The sequence below is a fragment of the Schistocerca nitens genome, chromosome 9 (genome assembly GCF_023898315.1).
Source record: "Schistocerca nitens isolate TAMUIC-IGC-003100 chromosome 9, iqSchNite1.1, whole genome shotgun sequence".
Classification (NCBI taxonomy): domain Eukaryota; kingdom Metazoa; phylum Arthropoda; class Insecta; order Orthoptera; family Acrididae; genus Schistocerca; species Schistocerca nitens.
Window position 1 is genome coordinate 512505300 of NC_064622.1, and position 12789 is coordinate 512518088.

Below are 12789 nucleotides of genomic sequence, written 5' to 3' on the forward strand. Positions count from 1 at the left end.
TGACCACTTAAATAAAAACCCATGAAATGCAGTCTTACATAAAATGTACAAACATATACCGCCTTTCAAGATGATAGGCAAGATAAAAACATATTTAAGGAATTCGACCTTTACACCTTAAGCAATAAATTCGCTAACACCGGATTCGACAGACGTGACAGAGGCAGCTGTTAACGTATGCAGACCGACAGACAGACAGACACAAACTGCCTAACAAATGCGGACAGGAGGCAGACGAGCAAGCTGGGGACGAGAGACTGACCAAGAAAAGAAGTAGAATTTAATAAGTAAATTAAACAACATATCACGAATCACTTAACTTCTAATAAACTGCGATGTCTGGCGAAGACCTGGCGCAGCACGCCCAAAACGCTCTCGCGAACCGTCCGCTGCCTGCCGCTTCAACGGACGCAGGAAGGCGCGCCGATCTCCCGTCTCCCGGCGTCGCAGCTCGCACCGGCCAGACCGATGTCGTGGGTTGACTCCTGCTGCTCTCGTGTCGGCCGCGAAGCCACTATCCCTCGTTATACGGCGCGGCCACTGGACTCACGCGGCGACCTCACATGCGCCGACGCTCCAGGCGGACAAGTCATCTTGTGTCTCAGTGCGCGACCGACCAACCGATGGATCCAACCGCCAATGCCCATTGCCCGAGCAGACTCTAGCATACTGGCGGCCTAACACATACTAGCACTCCAGACTGCAGACAGACACTAACCGCGTCACCAATGCAGACGAGAGACAGACCCAGACTAACTTGGCTGACCAGACTCGCTCAGACTGAACGACTCACCGACTGCCGAGTTTTTTTCCTTTATTGTAATTTTGATACCTGTACAACAACAAGTAGGCTGGCAGCAGCATCTTACGCCGCTCTTCAGCCTCAGAGTTAACAATGATAAAACAGAGAGAAGACACATAAGAGTTTGAACAATTGGCGAGTAAAAAACAGTAGAGTCAGAACATAAAAAAACACGAAGCCGTTCACACTAGATGAAAAACCACTAAAACTGTCGACACGACGCACAGACACTGATGATTTTGACGGCACATGTGAACGTCGAAGCGTGACGGCGGACACTGAACACAAAGACGATGACACACACACGGGAAACTGAAAGCGATGATTTCCGGCGCGCGAATGTCCACGTAGCGTGTACAAATCCAGGGACCTGCCAAGAGGGGAAGGGGGAGGGGGAGATCAAGAGGGGAGAGCAAAGATGCCAATGGCAGAGGAGATGGTGGGAGGAGTGGAGGAATGGGGGTGGTGGAAGCCCGGGGTACGAGTGGGGAGAAAGGGAACCAGGTGGGAAGGGGGAGAGAAGGGAGAGAGGGTGCCCATAGGAACAAACATGGGAAGAGGGAGGTAGGATCAAAGTTGGTAGGAGGGGTAGATGGAGGGGAGGAGGGCATCATCAGGGAGGGGAAGCTGGCGGAAGCCACCTTGGGAGAGGGGACTGGCGACCTCATAGCGCCCCTTAAATGGACGTGAACAGGCAACCTTTCCCCTTTCCCACCAGAGGGAGACACCAAAGCTGCGTCTGCCACAGCGGCGCCACCGCCAGAAACGGAGGGCGACTGCTTCACACTACGCGCTGCGGGGCGCTCTTCAAAACAGCAAATTTTACCACGGCTCACTTCCTCAGTCATTATTTTGGAATCCACCCTAACATTATTGGGACACCTACAAGGCTTACCTTGCCACTCTAAAAAGCCACCTGGCACTGTGCGTCAGAGAGATATCTAGGCTACATACGTTGCACAATACTACGCAGTCCAGAGTGCTCTTCAGAACTGACATAAAACAGTAAATTGCTAATGATCGGAAAATCACTATTTCTAAGAAAAACACACCCGTCGCTGAAACAGTAATAACGATGTAATCCTCTAGTGCAGCTATTGAAAAATAAATTGAAGTTCCATTGTACTTGTTCTCTGTGTGTTGAGTTTACTGCGTGGAGGAGTCCGGCTCCCTTAAACGCCTGCCCGCAGATCGAAGGCACCGCCGGTTCCAGCAAGTGAGCAGGCAGGGGCCCAAGATGTTGGCGCGAGCTGCAGCTGGCTTTTCGCAAGCAGCGAGGATACCTATCGGTGCTCTCAGGGGCTGGATGACATAGACTGCACGACACAGCGCCAGTATGTTAGAAAACAGAGGCAATTACACGAATATAACAAATACCGTTTGTAAAAGAGGATGGAAGCATAAGATGGAGACTAGGCTGACAGAAGAAAGCAAGAATTTAATACAAGCAAATAAATACTGAAATGTAATAGCAAAGGTACGGAGCGTGGGATTGGGGGTGGCGAGGACGGGAGGAGATGGCTGCCCTATGATGGGCAGGCGATTTCTAGGAAGTGCTCAGGTAGCAAAACGTGTACCTGTTCAGGATTCTCCCTCCCATCCTGTACAGACACCACAGAGTTCACTTTCCAGGGAGAACGGTACGAATGCATAGGAAATATGTTTACTGTTTACAGTAACAACAGGGGTAAGAATTAACACAACATGTGTTTAAACTGCAGACAACCGGAGTCAATGTACTAAGTACAAAGTAAAATTGAATTTTCAGGGAAAGGTGGTAGAGTTAACTCATATTGGAAACTTTTTTATATTTGGTTCTCATCTAGGGTCGGTGAACTAAAGAAGCTGAAGTGGTATGCCGTCTTGGTAACTGGTAGCGGTGTTGGAACTCGTTTCTCTCCGTAAAGCTTGAACCACATTTATCTTTCGGTTGCAATTGAGAAACATTTGTGCATAGGCTTACTGTGAGAGCAATGTATTGTTAAGAGCAAAGTGCTGTGCTTCCTTAAAGCGTTAATAAAATGAGAGTAATCTACTTCAACATACATTGCAGGAAAAGTAGTACAAGTAGAAAGACGACGTAGATTTTGAAACGATGACGACATATGCCACCTGGGGGATAGTAGATAGTAGGTGTACTGATAATGGTTTCAGGGTCGTCCGCGGCCACACAGCGTAGTGTAATACCAGCGCGCCGTCTGTATCCAGCCTTCAATAGGGAATGTTGACAGCCAATATCCTCAATTCGGTGCAAGCAGACAATCATGCCGCTGAGGCGCACTCGTGCTTCCTGCAGCCAACTGAGCGAGTTCTAAAACGAAATTGTTGTCTTCCGAGTGGCGACGTGGTCATACCGGAGAATCTCCACACAAGTCGGACGCTCTGCGTCAGTTGTGCAATAGTGCTGGTTCGAGTGGTCACGTGAACATTCTCACACCCGTAGGCGAGGTTCTGGACATCCACACAGCACAGGCGTGCGCTAGGATCGTCGTATTGTAAGGGCAGTAGTGGCAGAACTTACAGCTGCCACAGCAGAGATGTGTCAACAAGAACTGCCGCGCAGGATTAGCCGAGCGGTCTTGGGCGCTGCAGTCGTGGACTGTGCGGCTGATCCCGGCGGAGGTTCGAGTCCTCCATCGGGCATGGGTGTGTGTGTGTGTTGTCCTTAGGATAATTTAGGTTAAGTAGTGTGTGAGCTTAGGGACTTATGACCTTAGCAGTTGAGTCCCATAAGATTTGACACACATTTGAACATTTGAGCAGGAACTGTTGCGAACCCATTACTAGAAGTGGAGCCACTAGCACGTCTTCCTCTCACGCCACAGCATCGATGAGCGCTCCTCGTCTGGTGCCGTCAGAGGATCATGTGGAAGATGGAATGGTGCTCCGCGGTCTTCGGCGGTGAAAGCAGGTTCTGGCTGCACGTAAGCGATGGTCGTCTGCGCTGTTTCGTAGAGTCCATTCGTCCAAGACACGCTAGCCCTATCCCTGGCCTTATGCTCTGGGGTGCCAGAAGCTACAATTCTTATTCCCCTTTCATGTTTTGTGGAGAGGACGCTAACCAGCGCTCAGCAGAATGTTGTTAGTCCCTCTATTTTGCCGTTATTGCAACAGGAAGGTCATGAGTTGTTAAAACAGGATAATGCTCGCCTACTACATGCCTCCCGCGAAGCGTGCGCTGCAAGACGTGCACCAACTTCCCTGGCCAGCACCAACTCCAAGACTTGTCTCCAGTCGAGCGCGTGTGAGACACGACGGGACCAGAAGTGATTCGTGCCACTCCTCAACCGACAACTCTTACAGAACTACGTGAACAAGTCGAGCAGGCGTGGAACAACGTGTACCAAGACAGTATTCGCCATCTGTACCATCGACTGGATGCCAAATTCAGCGCATGCACGGCCGCCTGTGGTAGCTACGCCTCGTACTAATATGTGTGTTTCAGAATGGGTCAATAACTGCTACCTCAGAACCGCTTCTGCTATTGGACTGTAAATACAATCATTTCATGTAGTCGATATGCGCTGTTGCAAATATAAATCTTGTGTGAATTGGAAACCTCTATAATGGTGTACTGATTTTTTTCCTGGCAGTGTATTTAGCTACATATTTTTTTGGGTTCACATTTTTGGCGACCCTCATCCAGCTTCTTGTCGTGCATGTTTTCTATTGCGTACAGAGGATAATCCAGGTACAAGCACATGTACTCAGGCCTGAGGCTTTCTCCATTAACGCCAGGTTATTTAATGCCAGGTTCTGCGGTGGTAACTTAAACATTCGTGTTTCTCTGGAGTTGAGTACTTACATTCGATAACAGTTCAAGACGCTAGCAGTGTAGTTTGGAACGTACATTTCAGTCCGATGGAATCTAGAAGTTGATACGTCGTTTTACCTGACCTTTGGCGCTGGGTGTCTAGAAACATATTTTGTTAGACTATTCATCTTTTCCGGGGAGCCAAACTTAGTGCCGGCGGTTGGTGCAGCACTGCGCGCTTAACCCGCTGCAAGGCCGAGGCGGCTGCAGATTTACGCAGCGGCTGACAGACACACAAGCCGCGGAGATTTACGGGCAGCGCGCGTGGAGCGCAGCCAGCTGCTGCGGCTAACCTGTCCCACGGAACGGCCCCGTTATAAACGCCGGTACTGCGCTGCTGCTGTTAGGTATGTCGACTGCACGCAGAAATAGTTTCACAAGCAGGGAAAGAAAGGTGTCTTAGGTAGGAATGAAGATTATGTAACAATAAATGAGCGAGAATGTTCTTTCTCTCCACGTTTGGTTCAAAAAATTATTATCCGATATAACTCTCAAACTACATAAAGAAGTGGTTATGGAATAATTGTAATAACTAGGATATGAGTTTTGTGAATGAATCAGTATGTAAATTCTGTGGAGGCAAGCTAAGGGTTCATATTTTTTGTAGCTGAATAATTACACTCCGCCGGCCGCTGGTGGCCGAGCGGTTCTGGCGCTACAGTCTGGAACCGCGCGACCGCTACGGTCGCAGGTTCGAATCCTGCCTCGGGCATGGATGTGTGTGTTGTCCTTAGGTTAGTTAGGTTTAAGTAGTTCTAAGTTCTAGGGGACTTATGACCTCAGCAGTTGAGTCCCATAGTGCTCAGAGCCATTTGAACCATTTTTTGAATTACACTCCTGATAGTAGTATTTGTAACTTACGTCCTCAGTTATTTGCTGGACGTATTACAATCTCTGACTTCCTCTGCAGTTTTTGCCCTGTGCAGCTACCTCTAATACCACGGAAGTCATTCCCTCATGTCTTAACAGATGTCCTATCATGCTGTCCCTTCTCCTTATCAGTGTTTTCTACATGTTCCTTTCCTCTCCGATTCTGCGCAGAACCTCCTCATTCCTTACTGTTGTTACATGTGGTACATACGAAATTAAATTGTACAAATGAAACCAGAAAAGTTATAAATTACTGTTGTGGATGACTGACAACACACAGCGATTCTGGTATCAACAATCGAAAGGAATCACTGGAGTGCGTGAGAAATATGAAATAGTGTGGTTCAGTGAACTATTCTGGCGGCCACATCGATAGAGGGCGATGATTACTTTCTACAGTCTGCTATTCCATCCATTCGACTTCTTTCTCTATTCATTTTATCTTTTTTTGTATTATTTTGTTAGCTAGGTAGGCTTGTTCTTATGTAAGTCTTTATATTTTTGTCTACAATTTCCCACAAGACCGTGTTACAATTATTGTCACTCAACTATTTGCTTTTTAACAAACTAAGGTATTATTGTAGTAACTTACACCCCTAGTAAGCCCACTATGGACTTTATTTATCGAATTCTTCTTTTTATACTGTATCGTCCAGTTATATGCTTGACAAATATCTGTACGCCTACGGTTGCGACGTCTAACGAACTTACGACACGAACATTTGTGGCCGCTGTTGCGTGGTTCAAATGGCTTTGAGCACTATGCGACTTAACTTCTGAGGTCATCATTCGCCTAGAACTTAAAACTAATTAAACCTAACTAACCTAAGGACATCACACACATCCATGCCCGAGGCAGGATTCGAACCTGTGACCGTAGCGGTCACGCGGTTCCAGACTGAAGCGCCTTGAACCACGCTGTTGCGTATTCTGTGACGAATAGTAGCTCTGTTAACAAGATAACTCCAGCGACATTGTGGCCTAGTGTATACCATATTTCATATACGTGGGACGAAGCTAAGCTAATATTGTATTTATCTTTTGGTGTTGCCACTGTTGTTGTTGTGGTCTTTAGTCCTGAGACTGTTTTGATGCAGCGTGCAAGCTTCTTCATCTCCCAGTACCTACTGCAACCTACATCCTTCGGAATCTGCTTAGTGTATTCATCTCTTCGTCTCCCTCTACGATTTTTACACTCCACACTGCCCTCCAATACTAAATTGGTGATCTCTTCATGCCTCAGAACATGTCCTACCAACAGGTATGCCTCTTCATATTTAAGCTGTATGTTTTCCACATGTGTGTCAGTATTACTTTTCATTATGGCCTATTTTACTGTTTTAAGATGTAGACAATCCACGAGATGTATTTTTGGTTTTTACCATGTTTTTCTGCAGATCTGAAGATGGTCATTGCTGAACGATACCGGTAGTCTTAGGACCTGACAATTTTGGGACCATACACGGAAATAAAAAAAATTATTCTACGTTTTCTGGATCTATTCACCACCACGTCACAGCTTGTGAGACTGAAGTACTTCTCGCTAAAAAATGTTTAATTGAAACAAGTACGAACATTATCGATATGCTGAGTTTCTGGAAATTACATGAAGCAATAAGAATAAAAATTGGTTATATTGTCTCGTACATAAAACTGTGAATTCAGATCGGAATAATAGACTGCTCAGTACAATACAGAATTACTATGAAACGCTGATATTAAATCAGTTACACCGTCCAGTCACATTAATGTGGTCACATTATGTTTGACTTCAATGAGCAGTAGGCCTACCAACTCATAGATGGCAGGTGGCACTACTAGCAGTGGTGGGTAGGTAAAGCGTATGGTGGTGTGGCGGGGGGAGGGGGGGGGGGGAAGGAAGGGACGCGGAAACGAGTTTTAGACACTTGTGAGAAGCGACACTTGTGAGAAACTAGAATGTGGCGACGCTTGTGAGAAATCCGGGACGCTAAGGGACCGGCACAGGTTGCGTCGCAAAGGCTGCGCCACTACCTGCTCGGCCACCACCTGCTGCCGCTTGGTGTGACTGAGCGCTTGGCTTGTGCCGGCCCGGGCAGCTGCTGAGGAAATGTCACACTCTTCCAGTGCATCCAAGTTACATTATTTCAGAATTTTTTGGGCAAGGAAGAATGGCCTTAGTTAAATTAGAAATCGGAGCTGATTTGGCCCCCACGGTATCACATCAACCATTAGTTGCAGCACAGTTATGCGTAAGACCTTTTTCATTGGAATTTTTGGTCTGATTAATCTTACAAATGGCATAATTTTCGCTAAACCTCATACTTAACGATGTATTTTAGAGAAACTATAGAAACCGAAAATGTTTTCCATCTTTCAAACCCTCACCAAAAATTTGATATGATAGGAGTGGCAACCTTTTACCATATATTAAGAGGAGCCAACTAAACAATTTGGTCCTCGATATAAACTTTTTTCTTTAATTATTCCGAACTAAACCTCAATTTTCCCGTACCACGCAGGGAAGTGTACTGAGGTATAATGTGAGTCCTGCTAGCAATTAGCGTTATGGAATGCAATTTATGTATTGAAACAACATTTATTCTTCGTCCACTCAAACAGACATTGTTTCTAAAATTCTCTACACAATAATGCCGATTGTGATTGTTAGAAAAGGTATGACTTTTCAGACTTCATTAGTGAATCTTTTACAATTTGCAAGAGACATTTAGCCGACTATGTGTCGTTTCCAGGGAACACTACGACAAGGTAATCTCTATTCGTCCCCCATTATATTTATTTACAATATTTACAGGATGATTATTTATTTACAATTTTTATAATAGGGCGATCGGCGTCAACTGAACCCCTTTTCAATATTTACAAGTGTTGCTGTAGCTTCAGCCATTTCCTTTTCATTGTAATTTCTGTGCATAGGCCACACAAGTAGAAACTGATTTTATATTGCCGTCAACTTGGATTCTTGTTAGAGTCATAGAAACTATGTCATCTCTCTTAATTGCGGTCCGCAGCTCGTTGTCGTGCGGTAGCAATCTCGCTTCCCGCGCCCGGGTTCCCGGGTTCGATTTCCGGCGGGGTCAGGGATTTTCTCTACCTCGTGATGACTGGGTGTTGTGTGATATCCTTAGGTTACTTGGGTTTAAGTGGTTCTAAGTTCTAGGGGACTGATGACCATAGATGTTATGTCCCATAGTGCTCAGAGCCATTTGAACCATCTTAATTTCTTTCTTCTTTTCCCACCTAGATTTAAAAGTAGTCGGTCAAATTGGTGCCCATGATATTTTGCGTCCTCTCTGAGAATTTTTACTAAGGAGTAAAAATTTGGATGAACCTTCGAAATTAATGTATTTATCCTCCGATTCAATCCTTCTGAAACACTGTTGGTGCAGTGACGTCTTCCTGCGCAGTTCCATATATCCCTTGGCGTGTCTTCATTATACAGCCATTGTTCAACAAAATAGTCCTAAAAATCCTGCAGTTTTTCATTATCTGTCGTGCTCTCCTGAATGCATAGCCGCCTATCAGATGTCCAGGGAATGTGAGCCAAAGCGGAACACAATCTTATGTGAAAACGAATTTTTTCGGTTTCCTTGTAGGCAGCAACAAGGCCGCAATTCTGAATTTTCCTCCACAAGCACTGATTGAAATGGTAGTTGCACCCATTAATCTTTGCATCAGGAAACAAATTTGTTACTGATTGGATGATTGCAGCTTCAAAATCCATCATGATAGCTGCAGGATTCCATCCAGGTACGTTGCTCTCGCTTTTTATTGGGTAGCAAGGCTTACACGGTTGGAACTGTGTTAGTTTCCTCCTCAGAAGTAGAAATATCGGCATGAACAATAAATAACTGTTCAAACTGCTTGCTGGAGCTTTTGAATGTTTCCTCGACAAACAACGAATTGCAGTCTGTTAAACAGAATTTTCCCCTTTCGCTGGCGAACACCAATATCCTATCATTTGGTACTCTGTCATCATCTGCAAGTAAAAATTTGCTCCCATCACTCATTAACAAATGATGTTCTTGCGGAAATATTCCTGCGGCATCGGTCGGATCTTGTGTAGATCCCACGCTTTTCGCCTGATGCGTCGCAGCGATCGTTTTGCACTCCTGTGTGACGGCAGTGACGTGACGATGCAGTACTGAACTGCGGTGTGCCACCTGTCTGGTGTCCGTGTAGACAGCCCGCCACCTGTTCGGCCGGATCTCCTCACAAATGTCGCTCCTCACAACTGTCGCTCCTCACAAGTGTCCCAACCCCGCGGAAACAATCCAATCGTCGTCGTAGTGCGGAAACGGAGCGATTTATCTTACATCCAAAAGGGAATAATCGTTGGCTTTCGGGCCACTGTGGAACCGTTTCTGAAACGGCTGTTTGTAAACCACATGCCGCTGTGGTTAAAGTATACCGTGTAGGGCTAAGTGGCACTGTTCAAAACCGGCGCCGAAGCAACCACGGAATACAGAAGACAGGCGTGAACGACGGCTGCAGAGTTTTGCACGGGCGATCAGACGTGTGACTGTTGAGCAACTGGGACTACTCCTCTACGACCATTCAGCGGACGTTGCAGCCTATGGTCCTCCGCAACAGGTGGCTGGTCCATGCACACATGCTGACCGCTGTTCATTAGCGACGAATGCTGGAATTTCCACGCCAGTACCGCAACTGTACGTGCACCGAGTGTGGACAGGTGGCTTCTTCAGGGAATCACTTTTTATGCTCCATCAGACAGATGGCAATGGCGTGTGCGATGTAAAACGTCTGATAGCGAACACCGTGCAACAACCGTCGCAAGGATCCAGGATGCAGCAGAGAGTGCTATGGTGTGGGGAATGTTTTCGTGGCACTCCCTGGCTGGTATCATCATTCTGGGAGGCGCAATGGATAAACAGGGGTGTGCATCTGTCCTCAGTCAGCATGTCCACCACCACTGCCTGCAGTCTGTTTTTCCTCGGCACGGTGGCATCTGCCTGCCAGACAACGCTACGTGTCACATAGCACACAGAGTACTTGCGTGATTCGAAGAGCACCAGGACCACTTTACCGTACATCAATGGCCACCAAACTCCCCGGATTTAAGCCCAGTCGAGATTCTGTGGGACTAATCGATCGGGCTGTACCCGCTATGGATCCTCTACCGACAAACCTAGTGCAGCTGCCGTAGCACTGGCGTTGGCATGGCTCCACATCCTCGTCCATACCTTCCAGAACCTCACTAATTCTCTTACTGCACGACTCGCGGAGTGACGTCTGCGCTGTAAAAGGCTTTTGACAGATGGCCGCATTAATGTGACTGAATAGCCTATTATCCGTATACAAGTAGACGGGAATTAGCTGTACGTAAAATAGCTATACAGAGTGTGCCATAATTAATGGCGTAAACGAATATTGTTGAAAGTACACGTCACTAAGTACGAAAAAAGTCGCAGTAAACATCGACTCTAAGCCACATACTTTAAGCTCTATCAGTTCCTCAGTAGAAGAAATGTATTCCACAGACTCGAAGATGAGGACATGCTCGTAGCTTTTAAGGTATCCGTTTCATACTGCGACATTTTTTGAATCTGGTATCGTGTACCTTAAATTGTTTGCGTCTACGCCATTAATTGTGGTACACCGCCAGTCCTTATTTAGAAAATATTTCTTGGGAATACTCACCTTGTTACAAAATTTTTCATATCGCCCCGTGCTGAATACCATTGTTTCACTGACATTTTTTGCATTTCCTTTTTCTGCTGTCCTCTTGCTTCCTGGTAGCGTCGTAGCCATCTGACGTAAAGAGCAGAATCATTAACGTCAAGCGGTGGTGCCACGCACTGTATCAAAACAAGATTACTTGCACGTTGTCCTTGAAAATGGTTTCTTTTCTTTGTAAACACTTCATTCATGACACTGAATAACCCTTCGCACTCAGAGGTAGCCACTGGAACTATATGCACAATTTCCATTAAAGGTTTCTAATCGACTGGATCCACGTATTTCTCGATGTAGTCTCTGAATCCATTTCTGTATTGCAACGTAACCTTCCAGTACTGGTGGTGGTGTAAGTCCACCTAAGTAGGTAGATTACCGTCGCTTTGACCTGTCCTACCGCTCCTGCAAGCTACCGTCTGTAGTAAATGGTTTCTTAAATCCGTGGGTCCACGAAATTCCTGGCCCCTGCGAGTTATTGCTGGGTATTAATCATTTCTAGCGGAAGGTTTTAACGAACCGGTAGAAATTTGAACGCAACGGATAACGCTTTTTTTGAACCACTACACAAGGCACCTACACAGGGCTTAATAGGCAGTATATAGCTTTTATTTGCTTTCATGACCCAGAATTCGACTCTGGTACTGACTGCCACCTATTCTTTATGATGGAAGGAGTAAATAATCAGTCGAGGGTAGAGATTAATTGATATTTATTCAGTACCGATGGTATTTCAAAAACTAGTCGTGTTTCTCTTACAATGTACATCATCAAACTCGGTCTCTAGCTAATATGGTTCAGTTTCACCACGTAATTATGGAATGGGATAGAGGAGCGCAGACCTGGCTTCAATGTAATTCTATACAACCGCACAATTATACCTAAACCCTCGGTTATTACATTCAGTTACAATACATTACTCAGAACAAGTTCCGCAAAGACAATACAAGCAGAACTAGGTCAGGATGGAAGAGTATTTCGCAAATATTTATCAAACCAGTGGGCATTAAAATCCGATACTTTTCCTAGTGGCACGTGTATTTTACTTAACGCACAACATCGCCAACAAATCAAATCGTTATAGGGGGTGCACGAGAAACATCACTTCAATGCTGTTCAACCCACATGGCCAAGTTTCAGTAGCCAACAGAAACCCAGAAAAATATGGACACACACGATTATTCCTTCCCTATTTTACACTCGCTCACTATCGTATGATTATTCATCGTGTACAATATATTTTCAGACCGAAACTACAATTTATCAACGCGGTGGTTGCTCCAACCGACCACGTGGCGCGAAAGCAAGTTCACAAAGAAAACATATGGAAAATAAATAAAAGCCCCCAGAATATTACTGTAAATGGAAGAGCAGATTAAAATACATTGAATGAGTGAATTTCCGTTAAGCACAGAGCAATAACGTGACCGTGAGCTTAAGGCACATGGTGCGTTGCCTGAACAAGGCACTAACGCAAGGTCTACTGAAATTCGAGTAAATTAAGAAAATCAATTCCCTTATGGGGTTCTGTGGTAATTTCGCGCCTGATTTCAACATCTGCACTTCATTACAGAGCAGATTTCAGACAATCTAATACCTATGTTAACAT